Consider the following 10,944-nt stretch of genomic DNA (forward strand, 5'->3'; position numbering starts at 1 on the left):
GTGAGGGTGTAAATGGAACCCAGGGCCTTGCTTACCACAAGCACCCCGCGAAGCTACCTGGGTGCTGCTGCGTTGCTATGACAGCAGGAGCGGAAATTCAAACATCAACAGAATTTCTAGCTTCTTCATAGGGAGCCAGGGCCGAGAGCTTGTGAACTTTTGCATCTTATGCAATGGGCTATTTTATACCCACTAAAGCCCTTTGTGCCTTTCGCTGAGCACAACGAAAGGCCACTGTGGCTCAGTCAGTAACAAAGAGAGGCTGCGGGTTCGGTTTAGAGGAAGGTAAATCGTGGTAGCGTGAAAGACCAAGAGGGCTGCAGGCTGCATGGACCGAGGGGTGAGACCCTCAGAGAAGGGCGATGTCAGGGCCCCTCCGTGAGCTGAGGTGAAGCACACGAAGGGGGTGGGGACAGAGAGAGGGCTCAGACCCTGAGGCCAAGGGGTGCTCTCAGTACATTTCCGCAACAGCGGGGTGTGCATCCCGCCAGTGGAAATGAATGCAGCACCGTTTTCTTCTGTGACTCCTCAGTGATACTTGCGAATAATCCAAACCATAATAAAGCCAATAATCGCAACAAAAACAGGCAAACAGGATCATGCATTCATGCTTGAGTACCTTTGGGAAATGTTTACCTTATCCCCAGTGCCAGAGAACACTATCAAGGGTTGCCGTAGGATTTCTATAGGCTACCATTCCTGAGTGTGAGGGTGTGTGTTTGTGTGTACGTGTGTGAGATAATGTAATATGTGATATATGTCTTAATATAATATGCCTTCTTACTTAACTATCCTTATAGAGTGAGCTGGGAAAGTTCTTATCTCTCTGCCACTGTTATCTTTCCCCTCTATTTTCAAACATGGGGCTATTCAGACCTAACAGTAAGAACCTGAAAATTATAATGTAGCAATGATGGCTGTAACCAGAAATTTAAAAAGAAACCAGGAAATGCTCTCTAGAGTTCAGACACTTTGTTCCATCTCTGTTTCAGTCACCTGCTGAGAAATGGTAGAAGAATCAAAATATCAGTGTGTTGTCTTAGACTGAAAGTGAAACCCTGAAGGAATCTGCATCCGTCAGTCGATTTCCAAGCCCTTTCCAATGTAAAAACACCGCGAGCCATGACTTTAGAAGTAAAATATCCAGAATGCCTACCACACTGAGCTCCAGCCATGGGCAACACCACGTCTAACACGTGATTGTTCCTCACTGTCCTGGGTGTCCCCAGCATTCACGCAAGGGCTTAGCAGGTGACAAAGGCTTACAAATGCTCTCATACTGACCACCCTGCCCTTTTTGAGTTCAGGCTTCTCCTTTATAAGTCAGAAGTTCCGAGACACGGATGAGTCTCGATCTCACATCCGATCAACAGGAAAGAGTGCATGGAAAAGAAAACAAAGAACAAATAAAGTCAGAATATAGCTGCTTGGTAAATGATCCCATATCATTTTATCCAGAAGCAGCACACAGTAAGTACAGACATCGACAAGAGCACAGGAGAGCCCTGGGCGACTTTCTTGTTTTCTAACAAAGTAGTACATATGACATCACTCTCGCAGGTATGTAAATGCCTGGAACATAAAAGCCATCCTGTCTTATATTGATTGTCAGTCATAAGCCTGTAGTATACAACTATTCCCTTTTGGTTTGTTTGTTTCGGGTACTGGGGTTTGAACCCTGTGTTATATGCCCAGCCCGTTTTACTAAATCACTAAACTTCTTAGGCTGGGCTGATCTTGGAATCCTCCTGCCTCATCATCCCAGGCTCATTTCTTGAGGAATACAATCTAATTAGAGATAAATGTAGTTACAAAACAGTTACAGCACATGTGGAGTTGTGTTTGGGGATGCTAGCGTATAGGAGGAGGGCTGTTTCATGACTAGGGATGACAGCATAGCTGAAGGCTGAAAGGTCTACTTCTCTGAACGCCTGCAACTCACTCGGATAGGTCAGGGTATGGAGCCCAGGCTGGGACATTTGATGGAAAGCATAAACCCTGTAAAGCCAGTCCAGTTCATCTTTGAATTGGGCCACTGGGCTGGCATACTTCCCTGAGCCAGTCTTCCTTTGCTTCTCAAATACTAACAGAATGACCTAATTTTTCTGTGCAAACTTTTCCAGAGACTTAGGATGTGACACCTCAGAGACCGTGTCACAGCACGCTTCATGTAAACAAGAGCATGGTTGGAATAATCAGGGACATTATAATACTTTTCCAGTGGTTGTGAATGCACCAGAGCAGGAGAACGCTATGATGCAATTGGCCAACATGCAATTATGAGAAAGGCTTTCCAGGGTCATCCCCAAGACACCACAATTGGTGACTTCGTTGGAATTTTTAAGTTACATTGTTAATAAATGTATATGTTCTTTAAAAATTCAGAACCTACTTCTGCGATCTCATAATCCAAAGAAAGAATGAAAGAAATGGTAGGATAATGGTGATTTAATCAAGCTCTATAAACATGTACTTGCTTTTCTGTTGGTTGTCTAGGATATATGCTGATGGAATTATTATGATCAAAAGACCCATTGTTCTGCTTTAAAAAAATCTAAAAAAGTGATGCATATATGATGAATGTAAATAAACCAATTACCTGTGTACATTATCTGTGATATATTTGTGTGTGTGTGTATATCATTAGCATGCAAAGAAATATTTACCAATTCTCTATTAAAAGAAGTCACACCTAATCTTAAAATTTAAGAACAGGGAATAATTCAATAATTATTTCAAAATTGATATTTCATCAGCCCATGAAAATCAACTACGATCTATGAAGCGAGCACCGCAGTCAGTTAATATCGGCAGCAAGTTATCAAAAAGGTAATGTCCTAGAAGAACCAAAACTGGACCAAGACCCCATTGTTCACCCCAATTTTCCCAGAATACATTAATTGTTGAGTACGTTTTGAATACACAGGACTGAAAAGGCACTTCCTCTGCTGTCCCAGTGTCTCCCCCACAGGACAGCCACTCCCAACCCCCAATCGCTCACCTCCCGTACTCTATCCGCAGAGCTGTTCAGAGCACTTCCTCTGGTTCTCCCTCTTCCATCCTCCTCCCCGCCCCTCCTCTTTCCTGGGCTCCCACTCTTGCCCTTTTCAATTTTCTGGGACTTCCTCTTGGTGAGACCACCCCATTTCCAGGTGTCCCCTCGCAGGCCGCTGTCGGGGAGGGAGAAAGGGACAAACCTTTCCTGAGGTGCGGTGGGACTGGGCAGCGTCTGTCTGCCTGAGCGCTCTTCTTCTGCCACAGAGAGTGTGCGCGCGGCATTGCAGGAATGGTGTGGGCACGCGTGAGGTCGTGCGTGCGCCTGTGTAGCTACCTGTGCACGGATAGTTAAATACGCTGTGAGCTTCTCTATTTTATCTTCAGAGCCAGCTTTAAGGACTGAATATTTTTTCATTATATGACTTTCCCAAAATTATTTTATCCCGTAGTATAGAGCTATTTTTTTTCTGAGGTTTAACAGAATAGCCGGGCATGGTGGCGCGTGCCTGTAATCCCAGCTCTCAGGAGGCTGAGGTAGGAAGATCGCTGTGAGTTCAAGGCCAACCTCAGCTATATAGTAAGTTCAAGCCAGCCTGAACTGCATAATGAAACCCTGTTTTCTCTTTTTAAAAAAGAAGATTTATTTTTTATTCATTTCTAATGTTTGGTTCTCAGAAGTGGGGTATTGTCATTTTTAAATGTGTGCGTGTGTAAACACAATGTTCAACCCTTATAATGATGTAGACTAGGACTATTTTCCTCTATAATATTATCATATATGAACATGCTCTTTACTTACTGCTTTCACTTGCCACGGTGATAAAATTAACCACTGTCTCTTACCTTGATTTTCAGTTCTTTGTTACGAATCTGCCTAGTGAATGTTAAAAGTAAGATTTCCCAAACATCTCCTCCCCTTGCCCTGCAATCCTGGCTCCTGTCTTTCTGAACTAACTCCAAGAAATGATGTGGACCCCGTGGAACGCTTCTCTTTTCCTCTGCATGGTGCCGGATTTGCTGTGGGTCCCAGGAGACAGAGGAGGTGAATAAGTCACCAGTGCCTCCTAGGAGTTCGGGCTGAAAATAAGAGTGGAAGATCTTGCAGCAGGACAGGGGCTGGGCTGGCGCAGGCTCCTGGAGATCCTGGAGATCCAGGGTTATAGAGCATCTCAAGGAACAGCAGACGAAGCCACCGCTCTGGGAGCTACCCGGGGCCAGCCTGAGCCTGCCTTACTTCACACTCGTGGTAGGAGATAGGACCCTCTCCCTACAGCCCTTCTCTTTCATTCCAAATGATCAGTGCTCAAATAACTGTTATTGCCCTAGTTCTTCACCAGGAAAAATAAAAGTTCTTTTTCAAAACAACCTCTCTGTGTGCCTATTCTTCTCAACTAGCAGTCCCACTTGCCAGCAAAGAAGACAGAAAAATGAAGTCACAGAAATTGGGAGGAGGCTAATTAAACTAATGCCACGAACCCAGACATTAAAAAGAGTTGGCTCTAGAAGTGATTGTACACACTGAAATGAGTCATACAGAAGAACCACAAAGAAAGCCACGGAAGAGCTGCAGGAGACTTTCTGCCACTTTATCAGAGTGGTGACGCAGGCAGGAATGTAAGCGTAAACAGTCACTCGGTGCTAGGAAAAGGTAAGTATCGTTCCGAAGAATATTATTAAGGAACAAAGAGGTGACAGCAAGGAAAGAGGTGGGACAGTAAGTGAACTGGGAAAGGTTGGGCTTTTATGTGTTGTTTTCGCTCCATCCCTGTTTAGGCTCAGAGTTAAGGGAGCAGCTCCCGATTCCCAGCTCCTTACACAGCTCACCTCAGAACACAAGTGGATGAAGAGGCTTTTGAATTCGTGAAGAGGTGAATGGAAAGGCAGAAAACGCAATAGAAAATTATAGAAATGTGGGTGACCTTATGAAAACACCCTGGTGATCTGGAGATGCAGAGGGGACAGGAATAGCAAGGGACAGAATTCTCAGCAAAGTAGAATGTGGGCTACTTTGTGTGGTTAAGGACGTGAATGTGGGAATCGGATGAGAGGAGAGAAATTGTGTTTGAACCCCGTCAGACACTAATCTGCACTAAAACACAACAGCATCAATAATAAAACAACGCTAAGGTGCACTGACTGCTCTAAATGAAATGCAAACCCTCCAGTCAGTAAACCTCAGAGTAAACTACAGTCAGTCCTTGGATCCTAAGGGGCCTGCTCCCAGAATCCTCTGCACATACTCAAGCCCTTTCTACAAAAGCTGTCGTTTTCACTTATCACCTGTATATCTTCTTCTGTACTTTATCCTGGATTACCTACTGTACTTAGGGTGATAGAAATGGTTTTGATACTGTATCCGGTACAGACCAAAGGTGAGAAAAAGTCCATGCATCTTCATTATAAATGCAATTCCTCACCAAATGTTTTCTATTCATATTTGTTTGGGACGCAGACCCCACTCAAATGAAAGGCCAACTGCACTTGGGTTTTTGACAGGGCTTTATGATTGTATTTTCTTCTCAATCACATTGTGTTTAGTCCTCACTGTGCTATACTAGCTATGCCACTGTGATGAAACACATGTATCACTTATGGCTCATGGCAGTTGGTGAATCACTTCCAGAATCTGGAGGAACAATGTCCCATCGCTGCTTTTATAGTAAAATATTTTGTGTGTTCCTAGAAAGCTGCGATAGTTTTTTAAAAAGTATTGCGTCTCTAAGCCATCTTCATTCAGTCAGTCCTTTCAAGCAGCACTGGAATTTAAGACACATGGGATGGTGTAGTTTTACTTTCATACTTTCATATCCAACCCTGGATCAGATTTTGGCGGACTGGTGACCACAGGAGCTTCCTGTCACCCGCACTCACAGATCCTTGAGATTCGCCTGCCCTGAGGCCAGTGAAAGTGGGCACTCCTGTCACAGTCCCAGCAGCGGCTGTCAGTAAATCCCTGCTGCCTGGTGACAGGCAGAAGCAGCTGCAACAGCAGATCCAAAAACAACTGGGTTTTGATCCGCAGTGTTTTCTCACTCCCGACTCCTGCCTTGGACCAGGAGCACAGCTGTGTGCACACAGCTCCTGGGCTGGGGCTGTCAACACTTTCTTCTGAACTTCACTCTCTGCTCTCGAGTGAACATCTGATGAGGGAAGACACAGCCCTGCTCCGATTGGGGGGACAGTGATGTCCAGCTGTGTGGCTGCACCCTCTGAGGTCTTCTTCTGAACTCTGCACAGGCACATTACACCGACACAGGCTGGAGACAGCCGGGGGTGACAACAGCGTGTGCAGGGGGCTGGGACGAGAGTGAAATGTGTTTAACTCCGCATTTAGGTGCTGCCTTAAATATGTGGTCTGATGAAAGAAATTCAGTCTTCCTCGTTCGAGTTCAAGTAACACCAGTCAAGTCACAGAGTGGGGACGGAAAGACAAATGCAAGCAAATCATCCAATTCAGTAGGCAAGGTCGCAGAGGCACTTACTCCATGAAGGGGCCTTCTTCATTTAAGGAAGCAATTTCAGTAAGGTTGGTAGATATAGTGTTCTGGTTTCATTGGCAGACTTATTTTGCATTGTACAGTATTTGGAAAAGGATAATGTTGATTTCCTCTGAAGAACAACAAAAGTGCTCAGGAAATCTCCTTTTGTACAATAATGAATTCATTGCAAACGCTGCCAATCATCTGATTTTAAAAAATCCTTAAAATTCATCATTGTTTTAGAGAAGAAGATTTCCTTTGGACCTTAAGTTTTGTTCAGCATGAAACAAGTAGTTTGTATCTGTGGTCATTATCCTAAAGGAATCAGACAACCAAACAGTGATTTATGGAATTTCTGAACTTTCCATTCTAAGTAAAGTATTCTCTCCAAATCCAGCTTTCTTATCATTTCACTCAGAATGGAAAATCAATTATCTTCAAGTAATTTTAACAATCTTAAATCTATTACATATATATGATGAATTACTTTTGTTATTTTATAGTCTACAAGATAAATTAGAAGCCAACATTAGTACCGCATTTCTATATTATCAACACGAGTAATTGAATGTGTCTTCAATTAGGTTGCAATGAATAGAGCGTGTTATTCCTTCATTTCTTTATTTTAAGTAATAAAAATCACATTTTACAAGCTGTTTTTTAAGTCTAGATAGGTTTTAGAGAAATGAAATCTTTATTTTAAAATCATTAATATTAAACTCAAATTTTTAAGTTGTATTTTTAAAATTTTTTCACAAAAAAATTATACACATGTGAATTTGTCAAAATTTGGCACTAAAGGGTTCTGTGCATTTTAGAGTTAATCTCCAAAATTAATCCTGCTAACTCTTTTGCCTTTATCCTCAGCTTTTACTGATGACTAGTGTGCTGCAAATTTCACAACTGTTCATTTCTTTCTGTTATTTTCTTTTATAGTTCTAAGGTTTCTCCCTTTTTCTTTTTACATCTTATATTTCTTTGCTGACACATTGAATTTTTCATTTAGCTCATGCTCATTTATTATTGCTTGCTAAGGCATTTTTGTGATGGTTTCTCTAAAGCTGGTCAGACAGTTTTGCTATCTTTGTCACTATGAGGCATCTGTTGATCTGCGCGGGGTGCTCACTGGAGAAGGAAGAAACTCCAGTGGGTGGAATGACTGTGGTTCCCCCAGGCTGGAGTCTTTTACTTTTTCTTTTGAGCAAAGGCCCATAAGCCAGCCGGCTATCACATTGTTCTCCAGGGTCCCCGGGCTCCTGTCATTCTGCCTTTCCCATTACGCCTTTCAGATTTGTCCTCTGTGTGCTGCGCTATCGCCAAGGTTTGTATGGACATATTCCCTCCACGTGGCAGCAGGTAAATTACTTTACACTACCTTTTTGTGGAGTGGAAGCACCACACTTGCTTTTTAAAGCAATAAATATCTGTTCTTTTATAATTTAAACTTTGTAAACTAAGTGTACTATATATAACGCAGCCCTAATTTACAAATCTATTTTGTCAAGTAGATTTCTATTTAGGACATAGCGTGAAGTCACATAGAGCTACAAATCCCTTTGCTCAGATAAATGGTCTTAAAGGATATATACGAAAATGCAGTCTATTTGCCTAAAGTAGTTTAAAAGCGCTTTAAATCTAGAAGGCAAGTGTTGTACTTATAGGCAAGATCGTCTGAAAGCCAAAACAAAACGAGCAATAACACAATAAAAAGAAACAGGCTGTGATGCCAGAGCCCGTGCCCCATTTTACCGAACACTCACCGTACGTTTCCCCGCGGCTGCAGGCCTGCTGTCCTGCTCGGGCAGTCTCAGACCACCGCATCCAAAAGCATACTCGATGTGGGGCGTTGAGGAGGGCTACGATTGGGCGGAGTGGGGGAGACAAGGAATGAGCGAAGGAACTGCGAAGGTGGAAGAATTCATTCGTGCACTTTGGGGAAGGACTTTGAGATCTAGAGCACTGACTTGGTTGACGGATGTCAAGCATCCAAGTAATAATTTCTCCCTTCTCCCTCATTTTCAGAGCGCTGTAATCAGGGTTGTAGGCGGATCTTGCTGTAAGAGCGTGTTTTAGAAGAGGACTTTTGGTGTGTGAGATTACTGCGATCTGCTCACTTACAATCTTGTAAAGTTTTGCCTGTTAGAGCTCTTGCCGCCCGTCCTGGAAGCGGTGGTTGATTTTACCTGTGAGTGAGTCGCCCTGAGCTCAGCGGCCGTTGGGTGAACAGCCCGGATTACACATAGCTGCACTGATTTGCCTGAACTTGACCCTCCGATGAAAGCTGGAACCGAATGCATTCATCCTGTCAGACACGGGAATCTGCCTCGTATTAGAGAATCACTTTTCTGTTTTGAAACAAAACATCGCTTAACTTTACCATATTAGATAAATTGGCTGATTTTCCCCAGTCTGCTTTATTATAAACTGAGTGTATTATCTATTAGGATACACTTTAAGTACCTAGTTACAGTTCATTAGATCAGAAACAAAACTCTGAATAAACGAGTGAGTATTTTTAGTTAAAATCTGCCTTTTGGCAAACCTTGGTAAGGAGAACAGCTTAATAAAATAACCATCAATTCTAAACATTGCCTCTAAAAACGTATACAATCAGAGCAGTAAAACTCTCACCAAAAATATTTTAAGACACAAATTAGATTCAGACTACGGAATAGAGGCAAGGAGCACTTACCTTTCCACATGGAGGGGAAGGAAGTCTGCCATTAAACAATCTATTGGGCAATGCCGTGTTTAACTGCTCTCATTGTTTGGAGTTAATTACATGTTTGTATCAGGAAACGGATTCACATCCTCTGACTACCATCTAAAATTACAACCTGGAAAGTAAGTGTATTCGGTGTCAAACCCTAAGTACCATGTAGGGAGAAAGAAAAGGTGCTTGGGCATTAGTTTCTTTGCAATCACTTTAAATAACCTTTTCTTTTTTCATATGAAAACGTTTCACGTGAAGACGTGAAGACGTGCAGTCAGCAGCCTGTGTAGCGGTGTAAAGCTTTGCCTGACCCAGAATCACGGTGCGCCTCTTCTCAAAGCTGCACTGCCCATCTGATGATGCCTCTGTCTAGAAAGATTCAGATGTGAGGAAATACACACCTTTAAAACACTTTTTGTTTTGGTTCTCAGGAAACCCCTTGTGTTTTCTGTCTTATTTGCTACCCTTGGTATCCATTGGAAATTAAAGATCTGACTTTAGTTTATAGATTGAATGATAAATTCACATTGACCAAATCTCCGAGGCCACTTTGGTCATTGCCATTTCCACTGGTGGAGAGGTCGAGGGGAGATGACTAGAGCCAGAGATGCTGGTCCCTGTGCCAGGCAGCATCTCCGGCTGCACCTCAGCCCCAGGCCTGCAGGTGGTAGAAAGACTTAGTGGCCTGTCCTCCACGGCTTGAAGCCAGGAATGGAAAAACAATCTGTCATGAGGCTGTTTAAAAAAGAATTTAGAGAGAACATTTACTAGATTCCCCTCCATCTATAGAGATACCAAAAACAAAGTTAGACATGAATGTCAGCTATAAGGCTTATGATTCCAGGTCATAGAATTTGGACATTGCGTTAGGTTTGCACGGCAGCTGGGGTGGGTAAGCATCTCTGTGGTGCCCATGCTGATGGGGGAACCCTCTGTGTGTGGGCGCTGGGCCAGGGAGGGAGCTCTAACTGGAGGGCTCACCCTTCATCAAACAAAGGTCTTTCTCATAGCAGTGTATGCAGTGGCTTTAGTTCATACCTTCTAAATCTGTGCCAGGCGATATAATTCTACCTGTATTGAGTGGCTGAATAAATGTACATTTTAATTAATCAGGATGGAACCATAAAAATATGATTATTCAGCAACACCAGTCATCCTTCAAATGCCCACATTTGGCAAGTAGCTCCATCTGGGTATTGGGGAGAAAATTTTCATCCTTGTAGAAATTTGTATTGCTTACAATAACTGGAGAACAACATCAAACCTACCTCATTTATTAATAATAAGCTTATAACACCCTAGTGCTTTGTCTTTTTTTTTTTTTAGAAGTGTGGCAGTCAGTGCATATTTATTGACATCTTACTTTGCTTCTTTCTGAGAATTTGGGAAGCATCCATAAACAAAAGGAAGGTACCTGCACTCGTGAGACTTGTATTCCAGCAGAGGGACAGACGGAAACCAAACAATCATCACAGGACATAAATACAACCTGTGACTTATAAATAGTGGTAAGTACTACACAAACAAGAACTGTAGGTTAGGGGTGGTTTGCAGGTTTTTTGTTTTGCTTTGTTTTGTTTTGTTTTTGAGACAGGTTCTCACTGTGTAGTTGAGACTGCCCTGGAACTCACTATGTAGCCCAGGCTGGTCTTGAACTCACAGCGATTCTTCCCTCAGCCTCCCTGAGTCCTGGGATCACAGGCCTGCACCACCATGCCCGGCTGCTTTGCAATTTTAATCAGAGAGCTCCTACCA

The 10,944-nt window shown here is 42.9% G+C and overlaps 1 long non-coding RNA gene across 1 annotated transcript; it reads left to right on the forward strand.

The window, feature by feature from the left end:
- The first annotated feature begins 1,044 nt into the window (after positions 1 to 1,044).
- LOC104870948 lies at positions 1,045 to 3,914 on the forward strand. Its single transcript, XR_782669.1, has 3 exons — positions 1,045 to 1,251; positions 2,757 to 2,829; positions 3,853 to 3,914. It is a non-coding gene; the product is annotated as an uncharacterized LOC104870948 (long non-coding RNA).
- Positions 3,915 to 10,944: the final 7,030 nt, after the last annotated feature.

This window comes from Fukomys damarensis, unplaced genomic scaffold, assembly GCF_012274545.1.
Source record: "Fukomys damarensis isolate Sample0158 unplaced genomic scaffold, DMR_v1.0_HiC HiC_scaffold_4, whole genome shotgun sequence".
Lineage (NCBI taxonomy): Eukaryota > Metazoa > Chordata > Mammalia > Rodentia > Bathyergidae > Fukomys > Fukomys damarensis.